This window comes from Pituophis catenifer, unplaced genomic scaffold (assembly GCF_029215685.1).
Source record: "Pituophis catenifer annectens isolate HBS135680 unplaced genomic scaffold, rPitCat1.0.hap2 SCAF_15, whole genome shotgun sequence".
NCBI lineage: Eukaryota > Metazoa > Chordata > Lepidosauria > Squamata > Colubridae > Pituophis > Pituophis catenifer.
Window position 1 is genome coordinate 9,145,067 of NW_027256895.1, and position 12,998 is coordinate 9,158,064.

Below are 12,998 nucleotides of genomic sequence, written 5' to 3' on the forward strand. Positions count from 1 at the left end.
CCTTGGTGCAGACCATTGCTTTGGAGAATAGGTTGACCCCCTCTTCTTTATGGTAACCCCTTTTGTATTGGGACACTGCTATAATGTCACAATGAAGAGAAAAATAAATAATCTCCTACATCACCCACCTATCCCGTTCTTTCATTGCATGTTCAAAGCAAATCCCACCCTCTTCATCTGACACCTGTGGAGATGTCCTTGGTTCCCAAGAGGAAAATTGGTGCTTTGTCTGGCAATGTATTCCAACTTCTCTCCCCCCCCCACCTCCATAGTATGTGGCAACTGAGAAATGAGAAATGGCTGCTGCCAGGTTCGGTTTGAAGTTGACAGATATTGGATTCATTAAATTTTGCATCCTTTGTATTTGGAGCATTGTCAAAGACAACAGATTGCATAAATTGTGTAGTATAGCATCCACTGTGGCATGATCAGCTGCTATTGCTGCTTCTAGATCAGATAACATTCTGATATTTTCCGTTGTTTGCCCAGTAAACAATTGTAGGAGTGGAGATTAATATCAGACAGAAAAAAACAGCTCCAGACATCAAGGTTCAAATAATCTAATTTATTGTTTAAAATCTATGCAGAGGAATATACTCAAATAATGATCATCCTTTTCTAAAATGCAGTTAAATTTACAGTCATCACAAACTCAATCAATTTTACATTTGAAAGAACACTAACAAAATCCAAAATTAATATACTATGATACTGTGTTAAATATATGTTTTTAAAATGGAAAACAGCTTTTTACTGTATTTATGTAATGCTTTAGGAATTCAAAGTATAAAAACCATGAAATGTCTCTGGAAACCTTAGACTTCATTTGAGCCAATATCTGAAATATCCTAACAGAGAATAAGAAAACTAGATGACCAAAATCAAGTTCAATGGATGTATTGAAAAGGAGAAAGCATTAGGTTAAAGAATCTTGGGAAATGGTGAACATAAAGCAGCATGAGCACAGATTTTGGAATGGGAAATCATAATAAATCTTAATAACCATAAACATCCTACATAAATCTTTCTTTGACAGAAATAAAAATGTCTATGTTCCTATCACTTCTATGTTTCGTATAGATAATAGTCATTTTAGTCATTTTTTCAACAATTTCTCTGAGCCAGAAAAATCCCAGGATGTACTAATTTCTCTTTATGAGTTGCTCCCTGTGGTTGAGGTCAGGCCTGAAAACAATGATGTAGCATTTTGGGAGGAATATGCATCCCAGTAATGCAGCACTGGAGGATAAGATGGAGAAGACCTCCACAGCTACCATGGCTTTTCCTTTTGTGCTCAGATAGGCTGGAAAGAAGGAGATCCAAACACTGCAAAAGGCCAACATGCTGAAGGTGATGAACTTGGCTTCATTAAAGCTGTCAGGTAACTTACGGGCAAGGAAAGCTACAATAAAGCTGGCAATGGCCAAGATACCCATGTAGCCCAAGACACAATAGAAGAAGAAAGCTGAACCCTCATTGCATTGTAAAATCATTTCTTGGAGCTCTGAGTGCATGTCCAACTCAGGGAATGGAGGAAATGTCAACAACCAAAGAATACAAATACATACCTGGATGACAGAGCAGGAAAGTACAATAGAAAAAGCCAATCTTTTCCCCACCCATTTCCTCATCTGAGATCCTGGTTTCGTGGCCATGAAAGCCACAACCACAGTGATGGTTTTGGCCAGTACACTAGAAATGGCCACTGAGAAAGTGATGCCAAACATTGATTGTCGGAGAAGGCAGGTCACTTTGCCAGGTTGGCTGAGGAACAACAAAGAGGAGAAAAAACAGAGCAGAAGAGAGACAAGCAGGGTGTAGGTGAGGGACCGATTGTTGGCTTTGACAATGGGAGTATCTCTGTATTTAACGAATGTTCCAAGTACCCAAGATGTCAAGAAGAAGAAAAAAAGAGCTGCTGAGGCTGAACCAATTCCTAAGGTTTCTTCAAAAGTTAGAAAAACCAGCTGTTTCATGATACATTCTTTCTTTTCTTTATTTGGATAATGATCTTCTAAACAGTCAAAGCAATCTTCCATATCTGTAAGGAAAATCAAGGTTATTTTTTCATCTAGGCATTCCATCAGTGGTGGGTTGCTACCAGTTCACCCCGGTTCGGGCGAGCCATTAGCAGCAGCAGCGGGAGGCTCCGCCCACCTGACTGGACATCATCAAATACGATCTGCGCATGCAGAAGTGGCGTGTGCACAAGTGAAGCAAGCGCACGGGTGAGCAAACCAATAGCAAGGTTAAAAAAACCCACCCCTGCATTCCATATTATTGAGGGGTCCTTGGTACTCTCTGAGCTTGCTTGTTTTCTTGCAGACATTTCATTACCCTAACTAGGTAACATCATCAGTGCTAATAAGGAGTGCTGTTTGCTGTCAGTTTATATTCTGGTATCTTGCCTATCTATGTGGATGGGGACCTTCTTAGAGAGTCTATAGTTGGGCTGTTTACTGATGGCTCTTTGACAGTTTTTTGATTGGGCTATTTTTTTACTTGACTATTGGTCAGAAGTTAACATTGGAGTTAATCTATGTGTCAGACCTGGAAGCCATCTTTTGTATTGGGCCTACAGGCCTACCACATTTACTGCTGTGGGAAATTGGGAGGAGGGGATTGTATGGAGCATGTGTGATGTATAGTCATAATAACCTTCCTTTCTCAGAAAGTCAAGGCCGTCTTGCCCTGCACCTTGGGCGCTGGAACTGGGAGGCATCTCCAGTTGGGACGGTGGTTTGATTGCATCATGTGATGGACTTCTGGGTGTTGGGCAGGGACTTGAACTTTTCTTTGGGTGGGGAAAACCTGGAAACTTTTAGATTTGGGTTTTCCCAGATATGCCAATATGACATCTCTAATAAAATGTAGCTTTCAGGAAATTCAAGCCTTGGAATTTTCTTTCGTCGGCGGTGTTACTTGGAACCCTGAAGCTTTGCTGATCTGGGTGCTGATTACTGGTGGAGAGGTCCTGGAGTCTTTTTGTTCTCCTTGGGGCTGATTGATTGCCTCTTTTGCATAGTCTGTAGATGTTGTTAATGTCTATGTGTCTATTGATGGCTGATTTGTCAGAGTGCCAGGTGTCTAGAAATTCCCTGGCATTTTTGGACTTGGCCTGGTCTAGGATTGTCACATTTTTCCAATTGAAACGATAGTTAAATCTGTCTATATGTTGTGAAAATAAAGAATTTTCTTCATGCTTTCTGATCACCCGTTGGTATTCATAAATGCATTCAGCCAGCCTTCTTCCTGTTTGTCCTATATAGTGATTGTTGCAGTTTTTACATTGTATGTTTACATAACTCCTGTTTTTTTTTTTTCCTAGGGTTACTTGGCCTTTTGGTTTGTTTAGGATGTTTTGGAGGGGTTCAGTTGGCTTGTGTGCTACACTGATTCCATGTGGTTGTATAATCTGTTCATAGCTTTTGAGATATTCTTGATGTATGGCAGTGTAATTCTTTTTAGGATTTGTGTTGATTGTGCTATATTGGATTGAGTGGTCAGGGTTTTTTTTGATAAAGTTGTGTGGATATACATTTTGTTGGAATGTGTTGTGTATGCCCCATTTCCTTTTTTCTGTTTTTCTGGTTTGCAGAATTGTGTTTGGGCTAGTTTAAATAAAGTATTTACACTGGATACCCAGACAACTGTCAGCAAACAGCACTAGCATTGATGATGTTACCTACTTAGGGTAATGAAATGTCTGCCAGAAAACAAACAAGATCAGAGAGCACCAAGGATCCCTCATTTCAATCCTGAGCTAGATATATTCTCCTTTATTCCGTATTTTTTAAAGTCACCTTATTAATTATATGCATCCAAGTAGTTTATTAAAGTTTGCTTAAGTCTAATGAAAAATGGTAGAATTTCTACCCTACCATTTTGATTTGAAATCTTCCCTTCTGGGCATGGAACACATTCATAGCAGCAGAACTGTTCCCCTTCAATCCCTTTCTTCCAGGATCCATGGAAACAAGGATTATTGCATCGAGAAAGTGGAAGATCCTGGTGATAAACATGAATGGTTTTGAAATTAGAGCTAGTTAAAACAGTTTGTAAAAATTGCAAACCTCATTTATGGAGGGGAATTATTTTTTTATTTCCCAAAGAATAGATAAAAAGATTAAAGTAGAAATTTTAAAAAGTGGAAATCAGGATGATGTCCAAACTTTCCTGTTTGAAGAACAGGATGGGCAAACAATAACACTTGATGACAATCTCATGGAAAAGAATACTGAATTTATTAATTTCCCAACTTAAGAAGATGTAGAAACCATAATTACATAGAAAAGGTCCTGTTTGAAGAACAGGGAGTGTAAATAGTTTCCCAGAGTGACACTTCCATGGAAACATGACCACTCTTGTGATTTCAAATGGAAATTCAAACCAAATATGCAAACATGGCTTTTGTATTGTAATGTCGTTTTGTCAATTTAATGAGTGCTTGATCATCAACATTTGAAATAGATATTTCATTGTTTCTTTAAAATCCAGGAATCAGATTTTGATATTAATATGGGATCATAATGGATTAAGTCATGGTCAATTCACTAATTTGATACCTGGTTAAAAGCCAGATTCCATACAATCATATCTTCATAAATGGATAATTCCTTTCCCTTTGGAGCCTGTAGATCCAGCTTTCCAACTCTAACTCTCTGAAAGGATCTGTTTGGAAAAGTGATCAAGTTGGTGATGTCGAATCCACCTGTTGCTTCCCCTTTCTCATTCAGGAACACTCTCTCCCCAGCTGAATTGTTAAAAGCAATGCCTTGAAGAAATGAATGGAGCTAATTGAAAGAGAATAGAAGAGAAACGAAATTGAAAGCAATATAATAGAGAAGAAAACAACATATTCAAGTTTCATTCACTCATTCTTCCCATTCCAATAACTATTATTAAATGTGTACACTTAAAAATTTGATAATCAATATTGCATGAAAATGTACATGTCCACTGTATTATTTATTTGATATTATTTTAAGGAAATATAATAATCAACAGAAGGAGAATGAAAATAACCTTTTGGAATGATGTCATTTTACCCAATTAAGTTTACTAAAAAAAAAAAACCTAATTCAAGATAGATCATATCTAATATTTGGTACAAAGCTATTTGAGAATCTGAGGTCTGACTAATTTCCAGATTTTAGAATTTGAGACACAAGCTTTCTTTAATAGATAAATGAGAGTTAGAGACTATTGCAAACATAGGGTTGTTTCATACTATGCATGCCACATTTAAAAAGGGCCACCTATTCCTCTAAATATCTGATAGAGACAGAAAGCTCAGCTTCTCACTGATGAAAAGTTCTTGGAGAATTATTTATTTTTGGAAGAGATGACAAAAAGTAATATAAATTATCATTTTAATTAGTACAGTGCAATCTATGGAGATTTCTCAAATAACTCCTATCAACACCTGCACCATGGTTTTTATAGGAGCTTCTTGATAATCTGAATAGCAGAATAACCAAAGGACAGAATAACTACAGAAATTGGGGAATTTTTTTTGGGGGGGGGCATCTATTTTATACAAAACAATATACCACAGTTGGAAGATACCTTGGAGATTTTCTAGTAAAATAGCTCAAGAAAAAGATCCTACATCATTCTAACAAATGGCTGTCCAATCTCTTCATCAATATTCCCCATTTTGGAGCACACAGAACATTTGAAGGCAAAATTTTCCACTAATTAATTGTTATCGCTGTCAAGAAATTGTCCTATTTCTATGTTTTTCACATAGTAGATTCCACATGTAGAAAATATTAAGACTTTCCACAATCATTCAAAAAAATAATTCTACACCAAACAGTTCATTGAAATAAAAGCAGAGTCCAATGCAAAGAGAATACCTGCCAAGGCTGCAGATTTGGAAGGTCAATTTTTTTACCCATCGTAGTTGTCTTCCTACTGAAACCCAACATGTTTAGAGCCTGCAAAGCATGAGCCACAGCATAAACAGCATTGTAGACACTGTAGCTTTGGCCAGTCATTTCCATTTCAAACAGAGGCCCAGGAAGATCATCCAACTTCATCACCTTAGTGCATTTCTTACTATGCATTTCTTGTAACTCTGGCTTTGGAAATGAACAATCAAATGCTTGTTCCCAAACATCCTTTCGAAATCCATCCCTGTAGTCTGAAAAAGGATTTATGTCCTGAAGAAATTCCTTGAAACCTGCAACTGCTGTTGAATGAACAGTGAAGGAAATAGCCCCATGGTACGTCTTGAGATCTGAACTGATTTGAATGCCTGACAGTACAAAATCAATCTGTGCAGTCGTGATCCACACCTTTCCAAGTAATGCAGTTTCCTTGCTTTCTGGGTCTATCATAAATGTGACAAACCTTAGCAATATAATTGTCCAGGATTCTCCATAGACCAGAAATACATTGGATTTGCTATACAACATATTATATGAAATAATTGAGAATGTTTGATAAAATTCTTGGAAATCTTCTAAGTGGACTTTTTGATCAAGCCTTTCTATAAACGCTGAGCAGATTCCGTTCTGTGAAAGTAAGGGCTGCATTTTCTGTAAGAATTTGTCTCCATTGTTGTCATCAACAGAAAATATCCCAATCCACGTCCACCTGAAATGGTGAAGCAGTTGGACAATCCCAATGTACTGATGGTCCTCTTTGGGAACCATGAAATAAAGTGAAGAGAGTTTACTGGTCTGGAATTCCTCTTGGGTTAATGAGCCATAGGTCAACTAAAAGAAAGTCCAGTAGTATTCTTTAGAGTCTTTAGATTAAGTTTAATTTTCCTATCTTGTTTTCATGCAAAATATATCCAAGGAACATTTGCCCCCAGCATTCTTGAAACTATATAGAAACAAATTTGTTGGATTATATTTCAAACATATTTGCTAAATCAATTGCTTTAATAGAAGCAGCTCAAATCTTCCCTCTAGTATGGAATGACCCCGATACTCACTTACTATAACTGGCATTGCAGTTTCAGAAAAGAATGGCAAGTAGTAGACTTTGAGCCATGCAGAACATCTTAACAGAAATCTAACCCTAACATTTGATGCCCATTAATTATCCAATAATAACAATAAGATTAAGAGTTTTCTTCTTATCCCTTCGGAACTTACTTGTGGAATCTTGAAGAATCCTATAATTTCAGCTACATAAAATGATGTGACAAAATCCAATCCCCCAATGATAGCCATGAGATTCTTCTGGGTGTCACATTTGTAGTTAGGGACAAATTCCTGAGATTTGAAAAGAAGGTCCAGAGTGGTGCGATACGTCATCCTTGGGTTGTAGTAACTGTCATAGATGTGGAATCCAAGAGTGACATTGGGTAAGATCTGGGAGTCCTCATTGATCTCCTTCACAGCAAAAGCCAAGGCAAGGATGTGCTGGTAGAATTTGATTATTAAACTGCAAATGATTTAAAACCACAGTTGAAAAAGGAAGGTGGTCATTCTCATTACATGGCATCATTTATATATGAATATCAGACATTTCTTTCTCAGATGACAGTAGGAAAGTAATAGGTTTCTTAAAATGCTGAATAATTTGAACTAATTTCAAATTTTCTTTTTCTACAGTATTTGCAACAAATATCTGCTACAAGAAATAAAAATAGTGTTTTTTCATGATACCACATTTTTTTCCACAAAATACAATATGAAAAAATCCAGCATGTATCAGTCATTTATTTTATGTTTGTTTTGTTAAGATTGATGGTATAGATTTTTTTTAATATTACAAATGTTCTTCAAAAGATGTTTTGCACCAAAGTTTCATACATCATATGACAAACTTTACCATAAGTTAAAGAAAATTGTTTATGCTTCCATAACTAGAAACATTTGTTGGACAGAGAGAGTTAGATTAGATATCAAGCCTACATTTATGCTGAAACCCTTTTACTCTCATAAGCAATTTTGGGAAAACTGATTAAGATTACAAAAAGAAAAAAAAATCCTTACTTTAGTATATCATAAGATGTTATAATAGGATATTTCTTAAAATCTATTTTAAAAAGGTTGTAAATTATGCGGGATGCCATCCCACCAATGACCAGGTCCCCAGGTTGGTACCACTCATGTGGAATAGGGAAAGCATCACTTGAAGGGCAGCTCAGAGTCACTATTTTCTTCATCAGGAACACCAGAAGGAGCAACATCTTCACTCTTGAAAATGTCTCTGTCTTTCATCCTATCCTACAGGAAAGGTTGTATTATTGCAATAACTAATACAGTGATTAATTCAAGGTTTATATCTGAGAGTGCATCTAATCAGAAAATCCACCATTGGGTATTTGGAGATCCATACGAGTGCAAATTCGTGTCTTGAATAGCAATTGGGGTTTGAACAGATACTCTGGCAGAGGAGAACAGAGGGAGGAAACCTGTAGCAATGACTCTGACACATAGCCATTATTATCCTTGTGCCAATCCCTTTGGGTTCAAGATACATTGATTGTTGTTGAATTGAAATAACCTTCTGTGCAGTCTTTGAAGTTTTTGCCTAGTTCAGAAAACATGGTGATTCCTGTAGGAGATAATTACTTTGATTTTGATGAAAGAATAAGTGTCTGATGTTTGACTTGACTGATGTTTGAGGCTTGACTTTAGATGCACTTAAAAACTGTTTTTGGACTGCTTATGAACAGTTGGAAAGAAGAAATTAATTGGAACAATTAAAATTGCTGATTAATGGCATTGTAACAAAAAGGGGAAGGGCCCCTTCCCTTTCTTTTTTTGAATCTTTTTTAAAATTTCTTCTGCTATACTTTTATTCCTTTTTTCTTCTCCCTTTCTCTTTCCTACTTTTATCTTTCATTATTACTATTAAGAGAAGTGATTCTCAAGGTGGGGAAAATGTGATTATAGAAAAACTATAAGAAATATGAAGATTATGAATGAATTTTTGATTATTAATAAGAATTGCTGATAGATTTAATGACTACAGAAAATTGTTTCTTTAAAATGGTCTAAAATATTGTTCTTTATAGAAAATAAGAAAACATGAATGAAGCTTTGAATATTACCAAGAATTGTTTATAGACTTTATGATTACTTTTAAAGCGAGAAATATCATTATAGAAAAACTACAAAAAATGTGAATATTTTGAAAGAACTTTTTAAAAATATTAAGCATTCTAATGGGTACAGAAAATTGATTTGAAAGTGGTTTAAAATGTTGTTTTTTTCATAGTAAATAAGAAAATGGGAATGAATTTTTGAATATCAATAATGACTTGTTTATAGATTTTATAACTATGGTAAATTGGTTTTTAAAATGGTTTAAAATGTTGTTTTACATAGAAAAGCAAGAAACAAATAAGAAATGGGAGAAATTTAAAGAAAATTAATAGTTCAGGAAAGAGTAGGAGAGAAGATATATGTTAAAACGGATTATTATTTTAAATTGGTAAGAAAGTATGATTTTGGGGATCAGATGATTAAAGCTAAATTGTGAATTAGTCAAATATAAGGTTAGGAGTGGAGGAAAGCATTCCTGGAGAACAGCTGATTAGGCTGTGAACCAGCCAAAAATAAATCTAGGAGGAGTGGAGAAGGCAATGCTGGAGAGCAGTTAGAGCCAAATTGCGAACCAGTTAAATATAAGGTAAGGAGTGGAGGAAAGCATCCCTGGAAAACAGCTAACTAAGCTGTGAACCAGCCAAAAATAAATTTATTTATTTATTTATTTATTTATTTATTTATTTATTTAGTTATTTTTAAATTTGTATACCGCCCTTCTCCCTGAGGACTCAGGGCGGTGAACAGCCAAGTAAAAACATAAACTACAAACATTAAAATACAATTAAAAAGATATATATAAATTTGGCCTCATGGTTAAAAACAATAACAGACAATTAAAAACATTTTAAAAAGTTTAGGCCAGCCTGGCTTGCTGGAAAAAGAAGGTTTTAAGGGCATGGCGGAAGGCACCGAGGTCTTGGATTCTCCTTATCTCTGGGGGCAGCTGATTCCAGAGGGTAGGTGCCCCCACAGAGAAGGCCCTCCCCCTGGGGGTCACCAGCCTACATTGTTTGGCTGATGGCATCCCGAGGAGGCCCTCTCTGTGGGAGTGCAAAGGTCGATGGGAGGCCATCGGTAGCAGCAGGCGGTCTCGAAGATAAGTAGGTCCTATGCCATGGAGCGCTTTAAAGGTGATAACCAACACCTTGAAGTGTACCCAGAAGACCACTGGGAGCCAGTGCAGCTCACGCAGGAGAGGTGTTGTATGGGAGTGCTATGCGGCTCCCGTGACTACCCGCACAGCCGCATTCTGGACCAGTTGGAGCCTCCGGGTGTTCTTCAAGGGGACCCCCATGTAGAGAGCGTCCAGGAGAGAGGTGACGAGGGCTTGAGTGACTGCACAGGGAATCCCAATCAAGAAAGGGCCACAACTGGTGAATCAGGCGAACCTGACAGAAGGTCCCCCTGGCTACAGCTGTCAGATGTTCCTCCAAGGACAGCTGCGTATCCAGGAGGACTCCCAGATTGCGCGCCCTCTCTGTGGGGGCCAAAGACTCGCCCCCAATAGTCAGTGATGGAGTCAACTGACTATAAACTTAGGAGGAGTGGAGGAGGCAATGCTGGAGAGCAGTTAGAGCCAAACTGCGAACCAGCTAAATATAAGGTAAGGAGTGGAGGAAAGCATCCCTGGAAAACAGCTAACTAAACTGTGAACCAGCCAAAAATAAACTTAGGAGGAGTGCAGGAGACAATGCTGGGGACCAGTTAAAGCTAAACTGTGAACCAGCTAAATATAAGGTGAGGAGTGGAGGAAAGCATCCCTGGAAAACAGCTAATTATGCTGTGAACCAGCCAAAAATAAACTTAGGAGGAGAGGAGAAGACAATGCTGGGGACCAGTTAAAGCTAAACTGTGAACCAGCTAAATATAAGGTGAGGAGTGGAGGAAAGCATCCCTGGAAAACAGCTAATTATGCTGTGAACCAGCCAAAAATAAATTTAGGAGGAGAGGAGAAGACAATACTGGGGAGCAGTTAAAGCTAAACTGTGAACCAGCGAAATATAGGTTAGGAGTGGAGGGAAGCATTCCTGGAAAACAGCTGAAAAGCCGTTATCCAGCTAAAAATAAACCTAGGAGGAGTGAAGGAGAAAATGTTGGAAAGCAGTTAAAACCAAACTGTGATCCAGCCAATAAATAAGATTTGGAGTGGAGGAAAGCATCCCTGGAAACCAGCTAATTAAGCTGCAATCCAGCTAAAAATAAACCTAGGAGGAGTGAAGGAGATATTTTTGAAGAACAGTTACTGATTTTGAAATGTTTGAGAGGAATAAAATATTTTATGTTGACTATTAGATGTGATTTAAAAGAAACATTGACTTGATTTGAGTCTTTGAAGTAAAAAAAATATATGAAATACTGATTGTTAAAATGATAAATGAATATTATAAAGAGCTGTTTAGATTTGAAGTTTAAGATTTAGGATGATTACATAATAGCTAAATGTTAGAATAAGATGTTAGATTGAATGACAAAAATTGGGTTTAGATTTGTTCTCTTTTCTTTTTCTTTTCTTTTTCTTTTTTTCCCTTTAAGATGTTAATTGATGAAATTTGGAATTTATACTTATTTTATACCGGATCAAACCCTTGTTCTAAAAAGATGTTGTTTTATGTTTTATGTCAAAAAATAAATATATTTTTTTTCACACACAAAAAAAAGGTGTCTGATGTTTAAATCCTTTTTGAAATGCACAATTGCTAATAAAATGTACAAGGGGGAATTTGCAACACAAAATACACAGGTTATTTGAATAACTGTCTCTTCCTGGTAACATCCATGAGATCCACTAGAGTAGGGAGGCTGGGAATATTGTGGGTCCTCTCTCTTAAGTGGGGACATCTGGTGGGATCCAGAGGAAGTGTCTTCTTTGTGATGGCTCCCTCTAGGGACGGGTTTCAAAACTCGTCGCTACTGGTTCTCTCGTAGGCTTGCGCATGTGCAGAAGGGTCCAGGTGGGTGGGCGGAGCCTCCAGCCGCTGCCGCTACCAGTTTGTCTGATCTGGGGCAAAATGGTAGCTGGATCCCTCTGTCTCGAACATCATCCACACTGAGATTACATTGGTTCCCTTTTTGACACTCTTGTGCAAAGCCCTGAGCACCTGTTTCACCAATAGGCCTGTGGAACCCAGTGTGAGTTGGAACCTATCAAGAAGCTCATCTGATTGATTGTTATCCCTAGGGGGTGTGTTTTTATTGTTTGTTTATCTCTTAAATGAATAAATAAAACTTCTTCCAATGTATGCCATCTGGTTTATTCAGGGATGTTCCTTAAATTTCAATTTATAAAACTGGTAAACTATGTGGGACATCATGCAGGGGTGAAATCCAGCAAGTTCTGACAAGTTCTGGAGAACCGGTAGTGGAAATTTTGAGTAGTTTGGAGAACTGGCAAATACCACCTCTGGCTGGCCCCAGAGTGGGGTGGGAGTGGAGATTTTGCAGCATCGTTCCCCCAGGAGTGGGGAGGGAATGGAGATTTTGCAATATCCTTCCCCCAGGAGTGGGGAGGGAATGGAGATTTTGCAATATCCTTCCCCCAGGAGTGGGGAGGGAATGGAGATTTTGCAATATCCTTCCCCCAGGAGTGGGGAGGGAATGAAGATTTTGCAGCATCCTTCCCCTGGAATGAGGTGGGAATGGAGATTTTGCAGTATCCTTCCCCTGCCCACCAAGCCACACCCACTAAGCCACACCACACCCATCAAGCCACACCCACAGAACCGGTAGTAAAAAAATTTGGATTTCACCACTGACATCATGCCACCAATGATGAAAACAGAGGAAGCATCACTTGCTGAGAAGTACAGAGTAACTAGTTTCTATCTGAATTAGAGTTAGACTTTCATACCAAAGCTAAAAGAAATGATCTTGGAGTCATAAGCAAAATGCAGACCGTAGTTGCAAAGCTGCAGTGAAAAATTCTCCACTGACCTCTCCCCCATTTTCCATGGCAGCAAGAAGCAGGTTAGCTGACACAAG

General features: G+C 37.8%; 1 pseudogene; it reads right to left on the minus strand.

Annotated features, from left to right (window-relative positions):
• Positions 1 to 1,142: 1,142 nt before the first annotated feature.
• LOC139324272 (vomeronasal type-2 receptor 26-like) lies at positions 1,143 to 12,328 on the minus strand (annotated as a pseudogene).
• Between the last annotated feature and the right edge of the window lie 670 nt (positions 12,329 to 12,998).